Source organism: Hesperophylax consimilis, chromosome 15 (assembly GCF_061612785.1).
Source record: "Hesperophylax consimilis isolate HC1 chromosome 15, BYU_Hcon_1.0, whole genome shotgun sequence".
Lineage (NCBI taxonomy): Eukaryota > Metazoa > Arthropoda > Insecta > Trichoptera > Limnephilidae > Hesperophylax > Hesperophylax consimilis.
In genome coordinates, this window is record NC_142850.1 from 33,753,847 (window position 1) to 33,768,913 (window position 15,067).

Here is a 15,067-nt window from a genome sequence, read left to right on the forward strand (position 1 = left end):
CAAAGTAGGTCTGTTTGGAAGGGTTTACCACAAGGCGATGTATTGTCCCCCTTACTGTATAATATATACACATATGATATGCATGTCACTATTCCCCCACAAGTAAAAGTTATTGAGTTCGCAGATGACATAGCTTTCTTCTTATCATCCAAAATCATCCCTCTCGCCGTCAAATATCTTAAAGAAGCCATGAATGCCCTTTGCACATGGCTCACCTTAAATGGTTTTGAACTTTCAATCCAAAAGACTCAGTGTGTCACCTTCTCAAACCGCCATAAAAACCCCCCCGTTCAAATTTTATTTAAAAATTCTCCAATCCCCAACGCTTCTGAAGTAAAATTTTTGGGAGTAACATTTGATAGGAAACTTAAATGGTCTTCCCATATTAATAATTTAGTTACTAAATGCGAAATTTTTTTAAATATCATCAGATCATTATCTGGCGTTTGGTGGGGAGCTCACCCTACTTGCATTAAGTTGCTTTACAACGCACTTATTCGAAGCCATCTCAATTATGCCTGCCCACTTTTTAGTACTGCCGCAAAAAATGTACTTGATAAATTAGACAAAATTCAATCTAAATCTTTGCGAATTATAACTGGAGCGATGCAATCGTCACCCATCAATTCCCTTCAAGTAGAATGTTCTGATCCTCCTCTTTATTTAAGGCGTCAACTATTTGCTGACAAATTTGTTCTTAAATGTTTAAATTCTAAATGTCATCAGGTTATCCCCAGCGTCTCGTTGTTCATTGACTCAACCCATTCATCTACAATCAGAGCTTCAACTAAACCTCTTCCTGACATCTGTAAAAATTTTAAGTCTCTCTCAGAGCTTCACATCATCCAAAATGATCTACTTCCCTTATACAAATTAAAATATAGTCACGTCACCCTATCCCCAACAATATTTGAAGGGATCGGAATCCTTAAAAGTCATTCCAATCTCCCGGCCCGAACTGTCAATAATATTTTCAATGACATTATTTCATCTAAATGGCCCAACTTTTCTCTTTTATTTACTGATGGATCCAAATCTCCCGACTCTCCTAACTGTGGTATAGGTATTAACGTTTACCACAATAATTCTAATGACAGAATATTTCATTCAATTTCAAATCAATTTTCAATATTTTCAGCCGAGTGCATTGCAATAATAGAATCTCTCAAATATATAATCAAAAATAATTTCGAACATTCCCTCGTTCTCTCTGACTCTCTCAGTTCCCTCCAAAAACTTAAATCCAGTCCTCTTCTTCATCCTGATGATCACTTTGTATGCCTTATTCGAGAGATGATAGCCTCCATTCAAAGCTCTGTTAAAACTGTAACTCTGATTTGGATTCCTGGACATGTTGGTATCATGGGTAATGATATTGCGGATGCCTTGGCAAAACAAGGAGCGTCCAACCCTGTTGTTACCCTCGTAAACCACATTCCCCTATCTGACATTTTTTCCATCATCAAAGATAGATCCCGCAATGTTTGGTTGGAGTATTGGCACATTGCTAGTCAATCCAAGGGAGCCTGCTATGCCTCAATACAAAGGACTATTCCATCAAAACCGTGGTTTCAGCAATTCCCTCATTTTTCCAAAAAAGAAATTTCTTCACTCATTCGAATGAGGATCGGACATTGTTCCGTTCCTTCCCATCTTTTTAAAATTCACGTCGTTGACTCCTCAGATTGTACATTCTGTGGTCTAGAAGTGGGAACTTTAGATCACATATTTTTTGGTTGTCCCTCTCTAAACAAATATCCTCTCTTCTATCAAGCCTTATCTAAAATTGCCTCCCCTCCATTCAACATCTCATCTCTTCTAAGTCTGAACTCGACTCTAATTTTCATTATAATTTTGAAATTTGCCCATTTAAATAAAATTAATATTTAAATTCACCTTTCATTTCTCAATAATTTTAAATGATGGCCAAGAACACCCTTGAAGGGTGAAAGCCAGAAATAATGTTAAAAAAAAAGCCCAGAAAAAAATAATGTATAAGGCATATGAAAACTGCTTTAAAGTTCAAAATCTCCTACTTACCAACCCATTTTCGGTTATAATTTTATTGTATAGTGGGGAAAATTAAGTTATTTATAAAATGATCGGAAAATAATTAAATATTTATGCCTGAACATCCACAAAATAAAATAAAAGGCACTTTTTGGCCATGTTTTTTTCTTGCATAAATCAAAACAGGCGGATGGCGTTAAGCGGGAATTAAAACCTTATCGCCATCTAAAAACCATGCAGAATAAAATAAGTTCCATATTTGTAATAAGCATTTACTTTGTGGCTCGTCGTAATTAACAATAAAAGATATAAATTTGTTTTAGACCACTTTAATTTTAATTGCACTCTACCGGTTTCGGAAGCACCCTTCCTTCGTCAGGAGAATATTAAAACTAACCTATGATACAAAATATTGACAGATATATACACAAAAAATATAATTACGGTATAAATACTTTTAATAAGGACATAGTAATAATTTGAATAACCAAATTAAGTTATCGTTTAGTCCATTCTAGATATATTTCCAGTAAACCGCTCTGTTATTGCCGGAATTCCCGCAATTACCCGTCCCCCCTTGTTAAGCTCCCACTCAAACACCTAAATTATATTTTTTGTGTATATATCTGTCAATATTTTGTATCATAGGTTAGTTTTAATATTCTCCTGACGAAGAAAGGATGCTTCTGAAACCAGTAGAGTGCAATTAAAATTAAAGTGGTCTAAAACAAATTTATATCTTTTATTGCAAATAAATTCCTATTGTTCGGGATAAACCAAAACATGTTTTTAAATATTTACGGAAAATTGATATTATATTTAAATTATAATATTGCATATTTTATTCATAATTTATTACCAAACTAATGATTAAGATGATACGTTCATTAAAATGTTATAATGCCGGTACAGTAACTCATATGATTTAATGTCAAATGAGTGATTGAGTCCGCAATGATATCCGAGGGACGGTTATACTTCTAGTAAGTTCTCCCTGTAACGATGCGATGTTAAAAGGCGACCTCGCCCAACACAATCTCTTCCAAGTTGCCCTAGTTTACTGCGCGCTTTCAGAAAGGTTTTCACCTGAAAACCTCCCTTCTCCCTCGCTCGCGTTGACGTAGACGCGAGGGATGAAATTTACCGCCCAGGGAAACGTATCCCCGTCTCAAGCGAGCTTGCTATTGGTCGGAATTTCCGTTGGCGGTTTTTTAGCTTTATTTCATTGGTCGGTTTTACTGACGTGGGAAGCGGGAAAGGTATAAAAGCTGGCGTAGAGGGCGCTACGATGCTCCGTAGCAAACTGGACGACATTCGGTAGTTTGAAGTGCAGGTGTTCTGACGATTTCGCGGTAACTTCTATTAAAAAGGTGAGCCTCTCTTGTTATACTACTTCTCTTTATAGTAATTCTGCAGCTGGCGAGAAATGTTTGCTGAATTTCACGAGTAATTATCATTTTCAGCCCTTGCGCAGAAATGCGGCGTTGATTTTAAATTTTCCTTTGTTTCGCGCAAGCAGAAAAACACTCGAATCGACTTATTTAATCACCAAATTCCAAGTAAAACTAATCAATTATGTTAATTTCAAGATTTTTTGTTAAAATAATTTAAAATATATGGATTTTCTAGTATTTAAAGTTTGAATCCATCCTCCAAATTCAAAACTGTAATATTAAATATTTGCTATACTCGATCAACAAGTTTTTTAACTTTCCTCCGTTTCCTTTGTTCGCATTTCTTCAGAAGGGGGGTTTTTGAGCAACGGGGATGCAAAAAGGCTTTTATAAGAGAGTAAAAGCTATTTTAAAATACATTTGAAACTTTATGGGTTTTTATTTTTGGATGAAAAGTTTTCGATATCAAACCATATGCAATATGTACGCAGTGTTTTTATTATATTCAGGATTGTTATAAAATTCTTGTTATTTTATGACGTTTGACTATTCCACATTTGATCGTAAAACTGTTATTTTACCGAAGTGCTAATACATGTTTTAGCCGCTATTTCAAGACACTATTTTATCCGAAGTACCTAATACATGAATATCTCATCGAAGGAAAGTAGATACATATAATATTCGTTCTTCACTTTTTCGTATGATTTTCTTTGTTTTCTTCGTAGTTTCTACCCATGACCTCTTCAACAGAAATATTAACTTTTTTTTAAAGAAGCAAATACTTGGAGGTGTTAAATTTAACATTCAATGAAAATCACCCTTTTAATGAATCAATACAATCAGACATCCAACCAGGTTTCGCTTAATTCAAGCTTAATCAGTCATTACCAATGATGTATTACAAAGTGTGTTTTCAATTAACAGAAAGATTAACGTTCTCATATAGTATAACGATATGTAATTAAGGTTTACTTCGTCATTGCACCTGGCAACTTAATCTATTTTCCCCGGCTTTAGACACTCCCCGAGTTAGTAGAAACGTTTACATTGCAAATGTGTTTTCTCAGAAAATTTACTAAAATTTAAACCATAAACCTTATGAAAATGGTGTTTAATTGTTTGAGGCAGGCAAATCAGGAGCATTTATTATTCTTACCAAATTTATATAGCAGTTTTAGGACCTTATGAAAAGGCGAACTCGAACAATAAACTTCTCTACATTTTATCACCTTTAACTGTTGCATTCTGAGATGAGATTCAAATGCCTGTTGCATTGTTTCAGCAATTCTACAACATTTAATAATCAGAGAATTTAGGAAGCTTTAGAAACAGAAAATATTTTTGCACGGTAGTATAACACGTCATAATTAAAAAAAAAAACCAACATTTATAACTTCATTATATTTCAGATTTGTGGCAAGAAAGATACGCGCTCGGAATAATGAAAATAATACTCTATTTGCATTTCGTAGAAAAGTTCTTATTTAACGTCAAATAATATTTTTAACTAACTAATTAACGAACGTTGAGTTTTGACGTTATAAATATTTTAGCGCTATTTCAATCATTGGGCCATTAATTCAATTCAATTGAAAATTAATATTCATCATATGTCAAAAAAAGAGAATTTTATGCCTCCAAAAGATTCAATTTGGGAGACGGGCTTTCGTATCGAATCCCCGGTTGCCATTTATTGGATAACTAATACTTCTGCTATTGGTTACCCCAATTGCTTTTGGTGACTTAGCAGGGGTGCCCGGGTTGATCGAATGAGGTGTGTTAAGGATGCGCCAGCTGCGTGGCGCGCCAGATCGGGAGAGGCTGGTTTGGGGAAACCCTTTGACCTATCAAACTGATCTCTCGACCCTTCGGGAGTGACATATTCATATATATAGTTAGATAGCGGCGTTAAATTGCACAAAAATATAAGATAGATTTAACAATAGGAAAACAGCATTCATAAATGGTGACGAGGAATTTATCATGGTAATAATCACATTCATTCGAAAACATAATATTTCCTTTTAAAATCCAAGATTTGCATTTCACATGGACTTGTGTGAAAAATTCTTAATATCTTTTGTCGTTAGGTTAGGTAAGGTTATTTGATTTATTATTGCACTGTTTATATTTATATACATTGCTTAATTAGACTATTTTTTGAGACGGGAAATTTTTTATACTAAAACTCATTATTGGGTTGAAAATGCCATCTTTGGGTATACTGTGAGGAGGGTTAAGTATTATAAAAAATAAGGGTGCGTTTTATAAAGGTTAACTCCAGACCAAATAATACATGGAATATAGTGTGTTATGTTTCGTGACCTTTGCAGAAAAGAAAGAAAAAATACAAATTACTAGGCAACATATTTAGGGATCTGATATAATCTTTATAAGATGTGTTTTTTAATGTTTCATTCTGCGGAAAAGAATATGATATTTTTCGCAGAATATATTTTCCCTTTCAAATTTCTGCTGGGTTATGAATATTTAAATTTGTGCCGTTAAAATTACAAATGTAAATTGTAAAATTTCAGTTGAAATGTTCATTTTGACAAAATGCCAAATCAACGAATCCCTTGGAGAATTTTTTAAAAGATTTTCGGGCAGAATATTTTTCGTTCTTCAAAAAATAAGTTTACTGTTTCTACCATAATGAGACCTGTAAAACCAAATCTTACCTAAAGAAAGATATTGCTGATAAAAATATTATTGAGTAGGTATATACTTTCTTTGTTCTGAATACAAAACAAAAACAGTATTTTTTTGCTTCTTCCAAAAATCGTAATAATACTCGTAACACAAGGCAGAAGAGAAACAAGTTTTAATTGCATCTGTGACTCACACCACAAAGAATATTGATCTAGTATCAATACACATTGATTATTGTTAATTGATTTAGTAATTAGGTACTTCACTTGGTCTTTAGAAAAATAGTTTAAAAGTACAGTTTTACAATTATCTAACATTTGACAGAAGTTCGAATAAATCCTAGCTATGGCTGATTCAAATATAAGGATGCGTTGAAAAGGACCAACCTATTGAAATTAAAATGGATCGGTCAGTGGCTGAGTTAGCATCGTGCCTAGGTCGCAGGCGTAGTTAGTTCAATTCCTCGGCTGGCTACGACCTCCATCACGACATAAGTAAAATTTTCCGCTTACTTTGGTGCTAGTAGGAGATTTGTAAATAAAAATATTATGAGGTTATTCGTAACCTGAGAATGTTCGACTTTCTTAAAATTTTTTTTTTTAAATCATCAAAAATACTAATTGTCTGTGCGTCCTGATTAATTCTATTTCCATTAATGAAATTTCCTTTGAAATTAAGTGTAGTTTTTAAAAATGGAACTGATTATGTGAAGAATTCAGACAAGTGATAAAGTAGGTACATTTACCTATAGTATAATAATTTAACGGAAAATTGTTCTAACTGTCATTTTCAAAATTGGAACTGATTTTTCACTGATTCAGACAACTTTGAAATACAATATGTTTCTAGTAGTGTCATAACATCTTTAAATTAAATAAATATGCTTCAATTGTCGGACAGAATGATTTTTTACTGACTAAGGACGGGTTGTTTCGGAGAATTTGAACAATTCATCAAATTTCAACGTTCATTTTCAAGTTCTGTGAAAGATTTTTTCAAGTTCTGTTTTTATTTTAGTTTTGTCAAGCAACTAGCCTACAATGATATAATAACAGAACTTGAATAGGACTTTCACAGAATCCGAAAATTAACATTGAAATTTGATGAATTGTTCAAGTTCTCCGAAACAACCCGTCCTTAGTGCAGGTTGTTTTACAGAATTTGAACAAATCATCAAATTTTATAGTTATTTTAAATTTCTGTGAAGGTTCTATTCAAGTTCTGTTACCATATCATTCATTATTGGCCAGTTGTTTTACAAAACTGAAATAATAACACAACTTGAATTGAACTTTCAGATAACTTGAAAATCAACTTTGAAATTTGATGATTTGTTCAAATTCTGTGAAACAACCTGTCTTTAGTGTTTCTATATAATATGCTAAATGATTCAATAGATAGTCAAGCTTTCATTGATAAGCTTTCGGATTCCATTTAGAAATACTAGGTGTCAGGATTTATGTAATCCTCATTGCCCAGAATATTTAATGAGGAAAATAATAATACCGAGTCAGTGGACATCTTTAATTTATCACTTAAAAACACAAAATATTGTTACTGAGTGAGTTAAGTTTTGTTTAGTAAATATGTACTCTATATTTTTTTAATATTCGTATGTAAAAGCCCCTAAAAAGGGCATTAATAAATTGGTAAGTAAATAAATTTCAGAAATCGTTTCAAACAGAAAATAAATTTTTGTTTTAAACGACAGACAAGTGAGGTCACAATTACGTTTGTTATACATTTTTCAAAGAGAATACATTTTTTGTCATCAGTTATTTTAGTTACAAAAAACAAAAGGTGAGTAATTTTTAAAACATTTTATTTTTACATTAAAAATATATATAATCATATCTTTATTTCTAATAATAAAGTTTAAAAGGGTATTTTATCATTTTTCATAAACAGTTTTCTGATACAGGTAAGTTTTTAGATTCTCACGGCCAAAAGCATTTTTGTTGTTTGTTTTTGGGGTGTTATGCCGTGTTGCGCTAACTCCTTCTTTAGCCGACGTTTCGGACAGCGTTGCAGTGTCCATCATCAGGGCAGATCCGGTAGATCCGAAGATGTGTACATCTTCGGATCTACCAAAGAAGGAGTTAGCGCAACACGGCATAACACCTTAAAAACAAACAACAAAAAAAGTTTTCTGATACGTTCAGAAATATTCCACTTATTTAGATTATATTGCAATGTCCATTATGACCTTCTGTCAAAATATGGCTGATTCCTGAGGAGTCAAATGTAAAAATTGAAGCCACAAGGGCAGCGAAATAAGTGATTATTTCGTTTGTCTTGTGGTTTATTGATCTCTTTAATTAATTAAATTTAATAATGTTTGTATTTTCGACTACGGTTTTAATGGTAGGCATGTTTTTATTATGAAGAAAAAATTACACATTTTAAATCCTCTCAAGTTTTTATGCTCGTCTCGTTCCATCAAAAGTTATAAAACCCAACGCAAAAGCCGCTGAAAGTGAGTTTTACAATTCTCTGCTTCCATTCAGGCCTTTTCTTCCCGACCAGATGTTTATGCCGTTGATATTATGCAAATATGCTGATCCATTCATCTCTTTGACGCCGCTTGAAACCTTAAAACCCGTAGTTCTCCGCTGTGAATATTTTTTCCCGAACAAAGAGCGACACGTACCTGAAACTTTGACCTTTTCCAAACACTTTCAATTACTTAACCGAAACCTGCGACGTCTAATGGCTTTGTATTTTTTATTCCCGTCTGCAAAGATAATTGCTAAAGTAGTCGTCAATATTTATTCTGGAAGTAAAAATGTTGAATGATTGATTTTGCATCGAAATCGTAAAACACCAGAAAAATTTAATCATATTTTTACACTGTAATGAAAATCGACGTTCTGTGCACCGCATTATCTAACCCTTTTATACATTCTTGTTCTTATAATTGCTATATTTCGAAATTGAATGTTTTCCTTAATAAAAAACAGCGCACCAACGCCATTTAAACAATTTTTTTTTCTATCTCTCAATCAAATATTTAACCTGTTCCTGTTTTTACTCGACCGTTTGGTATTTTATCTGATTGTGTGTTCTGTTTCTGTTTTAAAACACTTCATCCACTTTATTATTTACGCTAGCCTTACTTTGCTAGATGGCTAACTTGGACTAGATGGTTCAGTAAAGATTCTTTTTTTCAAATGTGAAATCAACCTTTTATATGGACTTTATACAAGTATTTTTTTTAAATATTGTGGTACCTAACAGCGCGAAATAAGTTTAAAAAAAGAATTGTCATTGAGATAGTTTCTTTGGGGAAATTGTGTTATTCCTTATTTGAAATGAAAAAAAAAGCTTATGGTTTATAATTAATTACTTGCAAATCTTATGATTTAAGAGCAAAGAATTAGAAACACTATTTTTTGATTCACAGAACTACTAGTTTAAAAGGGTTTTAGTATCAACAAAAACCCCCTTCAGGAGGAAATAAATTAGTATGGGACTGTATTTTATATTTTATTCTACTTTATTTCTTGTAATTGTTTGCATTCATACTAAAAACGCTGTTGTTTTTAAAACACAGAAATGAAGGCGGGTGTCAACTAATCCCTGCTTTTTGAGTTATCTGAGCTCTCATCGGTAATTTGATACTGTTGGCATTTAGGTTACAACATAATCTTCCTTTTGAAAATTTACTGTTTCAATATTTTTGGCACCTAACCCCACACCGAGGCGTGTAATTTTTGAAAAAATCATGAATCAAAAACATTAACTTTTACACAATTTACCGCTTTATAGGTTATTTTTTAGCAAAACTATTATTTTTATTAAATTTAATCCTTACGTCTCTGCAGATTTCTGCTTCTACGTTTCCGCTTATCCCTTAAATGCACGATTTATTAAATTTTCTGGAAAAAAATATATTTTGTCGATATTTACATGCATATGCAAGGAAATATAAAGAATTTATTTTATTTGTAATTTTTTAATGATATTTGATTTAAAAAAAATTGTTGCAAATTTACAACACCATGTATTTAATAAAAAATAATATGAACAATTTACGTATGAAAAAAAAATAAAAAACCTAAAAAAAATTCTCAAAACTAATAAGTGTACCGGAAAAATACGAGTTATTACATATAAGTATTGTATTATTGTATCTACTTACCTAAGAAAATCAAAATAATAACAGCAAAACCAAACTGTAATTCTAACCTCCAACCAATTTTCGAGAATCTTCACTTTGTTGAAGAAAAAGTGACATTTGACATTCGCGAAAGAAAAAAAAGGTGATGCCACTCGATGAAATATATTACCGTGAACTTGATAATTCTAAAACGGCATGCATTAAGTATACACCAAAGAGTTAAAGGTGGTTTGAACGGTATGTTGCAGTTTTACAACAGTATGCATTTAAGGGTTATAATCCCCAATCACCGTAGTTCTCAATAAATGCGTTCTAGTTGGTCCTAATTTACTTAAAAATATTAATACAGAACCCATTTATGTTAGCCAGTAAATTTTGAAACTTTTGAGACTCCTAACCTCTTCAAATTAGTAAAAAAGCTTTGACATTCCACCACTCGGTATCTCTGTACGCGGAGTTTTGCTAATTTACAAAGAATCTCTTGAAGTTATTGATAATCCAGTTAAAAACGGGATCGCAGGTCATTTCCTGAATAACTTTTTGATTTACCTTACCTTACCAATATACAATGACTAAATGCTTAAATATTTGGGATTTTTACGAACACTTGAACCGACATTTCAATCGGTATTATACTTAAAGTTTATCAGGAAACCTAGCGATTAATTTGTTAAGGGCCTGCAATCCCGTTTTTAACCGGATTGCGAAACATTTGAAGATATTTTTAATAAATTAACAATTATCATTTTTCTACGTGTACCTTTCGGAAGGAATACAATTCAATTCAATTACGGATACAAATAATGTCGTTAGTGTTTTCCAGTTGTTCGGCTGAAGCCTCAATAATAACATTTATAGTTTGAAATATTATGCTTCATTCCGTAACTATTTTGTAAAATCGTTTGAAATCACAAAATAGATGGAGGCTTGTGCCAACTGTTGTAATTTCATAATGGTTAATGGTTATTTTCTGTTGTTTTCATGGAACCTCAAACAAAAGTTTTCGCTTTGTTTCCAGTTCTGAAAGACCCAATTAATATTGGGCGAACCTCAAAACTTTCATCAAAGATTCATTATAACTCTGCTGTAAGGACATCAGATTTTCCTGAAAACAAAATAATTGTCAAGGATGTAGTCTACGTGACCTTAGCTAAACTGGGTTCTGATTTTTTGAGTAGCTAATCAATTAAGATTTTATTAATTAATCGGAAATTGCAAAGTGAAGGTGAAATAGTTTATATTTACAGATAATATATTTATCATTTCATTTAATTTTATGCATCAGATGAACCACCATAGTAAAGCTAGACTTATGTGTATGGGATATGTGAAATTTTATTCGTTATTTTTAATTTATGTGCCAAAGTATTCAGATAGTTGTCTTTAGATGATTTTGTCATCTTCTGAAGCCCATCACCTTTGCAGCAAATTTTCATTTTTGGAGGCGGGTGTGGGTACCGCCTCCATGGGAACCATTTATTAATCAACACCCCTACCATAGGTTACCTTAAGTGGTTCGCTACGTTTGGTGGCCTAGCAGGGGTGCCCGGCTTCATGGGGTGAGGTTTGTCTAGGTCTTGGCGGTGGATTCCTTGGATCGGGAGAGACTGGTTGAGGGAGACCTTATGACCTCTCCAGCCGGACTCTCGACCCATTGCCTTGCACCTCAGCGCGAGAGATGGATTTCTAATCCCAACTCATACCTTTTACCTTCCGAAATATTCCTCTCTTTCCTTTCCCTAAAAAGATCCACCACACAGCATCCCTATATATGACATAAACTGTCTGGAAATAATGTAAAAAAAGCTTTCTTACAATATTTGGAACATTTTTCTGTTTAAATCCTTTTATTACTATTTAAGATGCCTCCTCTACATCGTTGTGACAAAGACTGTGAGAAAGACCGTGCCTGAATAATGCGGCCATAATATAGAAAGTTTACGCCTACAGTCAGGGTACAAACGCCGGGGCCATAATTATATTTAAAGCTCGTTACTTCGGTTAACACGGGTCTTCTACTCCAGCTAGTTAATATTAGTTATTTAACTTACAAGGTGTTTCTCGAAATTCCCTTTCTCTTGATCACGATAATATCACATTAAAATTACAACTATCAATCATATTAATAAACTAGTTAAATTCATTGTATTTACAAAATATTGTGTCTTAAGATAGAACCTGAAACATAAACACAAAATTCAAATGTATAGTCATTGATTCAAATGATATTTTTGTACTGAATCTCGCAAAGGCGAATGGTAGCAGAAGTCGGGGACGCCCGAGAAAGACTTGGCACGATCAAGTGAAATGATACTTGAGTCGGGCCATGTCAAGAGTCAGAATAATAGAAGAGTATGTATTTATTTATTTTTTTAAAATATAATATTGATTACATTTTATGATTTTGACTGTCCAACTAGGAAGGATTCCCGTTTCAGGACAGTCAAATTTACAGGTTTCAAGTTATCCTAGACGAATACAGGATTTAAGACTAGCTAAAATAAGTATGTAAAAACGAAGATACATAAAAAAGATACATAGAGGCGTTCGTGATTTCACATTACATTTTTTAGTATCATTTCAGAATCAGTCCTGCCTAGATCCAACAAGCATTTTGTCACTCTTGGACGATGTATGAATGTGCTCTCTGCCTAGGAATGGCGTGATGGTTAGTTAGTTAGTTAATAAAAGCTTACAGTTTCATCATAATTTCTAGCATTATTATTATTTAAAAAAAAAAAAATGTATTGTGTGAGGGTACAGCTTATAGGTTATCAGGAGTATTTAAGTCGTGCTAAGTATTCCTTAAATTTTTAAGATGTAGTCATATTTGATTAAAAGGAATATTTTTAGTGATGTTTTGAATAGGAGTATCTTCTTCAATGGCGCTACAGCCCATTTCGAGCCTTGGCCTCCTTTAACATGAGCCTCCACCGCCCTCTGTCCTCGGCCGTCGTCTTCCAATCTGCAACATGGAGTAGTCCTCTGGCATCTTTCCTGACATCGTCCTCCCATCTCAGCCTAGGTCTGCCCGCCTTTCGTTTGCCTCCCGGGTGTCCTGTTAGAACCTTCTTTGGTACACGTGTGCTTGGCATTCGGTGCACATGTCCTGCCCATCTTAGTCTTTAGAGCCGTAAATGAGTAGAGAGTCTGGGAGCTTGGTAGATGTCATATAGCTCCTTATTGTGGCGGATTCTCCATGCCTCTCCCTCTCGCACCGCTCCTAAGATTCTTCCAAGTACCTTTCTTTCGAAGGTGTCCAGCCGTTCCGCAGACTTTGCTGTTAGTGTTCCCGCCTCACATCCATAGGCCAAGACCGTTCTAATAATTGTTTTATAAAGGGTTATTTTGGAATTTTGTGAATAGGAGTATATCCTGTATTTATTAAATGTTACGTGGAAGGTTGTTATATACTTTAATAGCCAAGTAGTATTGTCCTTTTTGAAATTTATTATTTTGTTAGCTTGTGGTATTAATATGTTTTTTTATAAATCAGAATCGGAAGTCATCATTTAATGTTACCAATTTCACTGGTCAAAAAACTGGAATTGAAAACCATCAAAGATAAATATATTTGTAATAGTAGGTAGCTGGTACTTGCAGAAGCTGCAACTGATTTTTTTTATAAGGGATGAAAGAATCTTATCGTATTTATTGCTAATCTGAGATAAAAGAGATGAATGATTCGTTATATTATTTTTTTTGACCCAATAGAATCCATTTATACAAAAGTGAACGTCTTACACTGGCCCAAAGCTTTCTCCGGAAAACACTAAACTCGATTAAAATGTTAATTTCGTTTGATCGAAAAATTAAATTAATCTATAACGTTTTTTAATGCAACATATAGAAAAAAAATCATATTGTCTTACCCAGCAAAATCCGGACATTGTGTATGTTTAAAACATCTTATTGTCGTATCCAGCAAAATCTGGACATTGTGTACTGTTAAAACATCTTATTGTCTTACCCAGCAAAATCCGGACATTGCGTATTGTTAAAACATCTTATTGTCTTACGCAGCAAAATCCGGACATTGTGTATTGTAAAAATTTTCTCAACCAAACTGAATATTCGTTTTTATTTTATTATATAGGTAAAAATTATTTATAAAAAAAACAGAATTTTTTAAACTCGTAGGCGACGTCGAATTCAAAGTGGTGTTTCAAGACATAAATTTACAAGTGATCTTTTTATATTCGGAACGTCTTCGGAAGACTAGAATAACGACCACCGTTATTCACCTGCACAAATGTTTTTATTTCTTTGAAATATTAGAAACAGCTTTCTGATAATTCTATTCCTAGAATTTCAGAAGGTTTTTAAACAAATTTGAAACTTGATACAGTTTTCAAACTTTGTGGGTCGATGGGAACGAAGAAGTTTTATATACATTCAAACAAATTAACTTTATGACCGTTTAAAATAATTCAAGCCTTCTACGTGGCATAGCGGAACCGTTCAAAATAATTTATACCCTGGACGTGTAGCATTTATCAATTTTTCAGTGTCTTCAAAAAAATATATAGTCTTTTCCGGAGATGTTATTATCATTAATTTGTGTCATGACATAACTACGGAGGCGGGGATTGTTCGGGTAATTTTTGTAAAAGCCAGTTTTATTTGTTGTCACCTTCATTTCTATGGTTACAATTTCTGTAGTGGGTCTAAGATTACTCGTTTTGAAACAATTTCGCTAACATTTTCAGATTAATCTAGCGTTTAAGTAGATAAACCTTCAATCGTTTTGATCTCAAGTAGTACGAATTTCATTGCGATAAAAAAATTCTTTCGTAAGGATGACAAATAAATTTTAAGATTTCTCCTGTATTTAATGGAAATCAGGACATTAAGACAGGCTTTTGTAAACAACATTTAAAAATAAGCA

At 33.1% G+C, this 15,067-nt stretch overlaps 1 protein-coding gene across 1 annotated transcript in view; it reads left to right on the forward strand.

Moving 5' to 3' along the window:
- Window positions 1-3,307: 3,307 nt before the first annotated feature.
- The window catches only part of LOC149417654 (IDLSRF-like peptide), a 213,745-nt gene continuing 201,985 nt past the window's right edge, over window positions 3,308-15,067 (forward strand). Inside the window, exon 1 of the mRNA XM_089640487.1 lies at window positions 3,308-3,380. The gene's annotated coding sequence lies outside the window, so the exon portion shown is untranslated. The remainder of the gene's footprint in view (window positions 3,381-15,067) is intronic.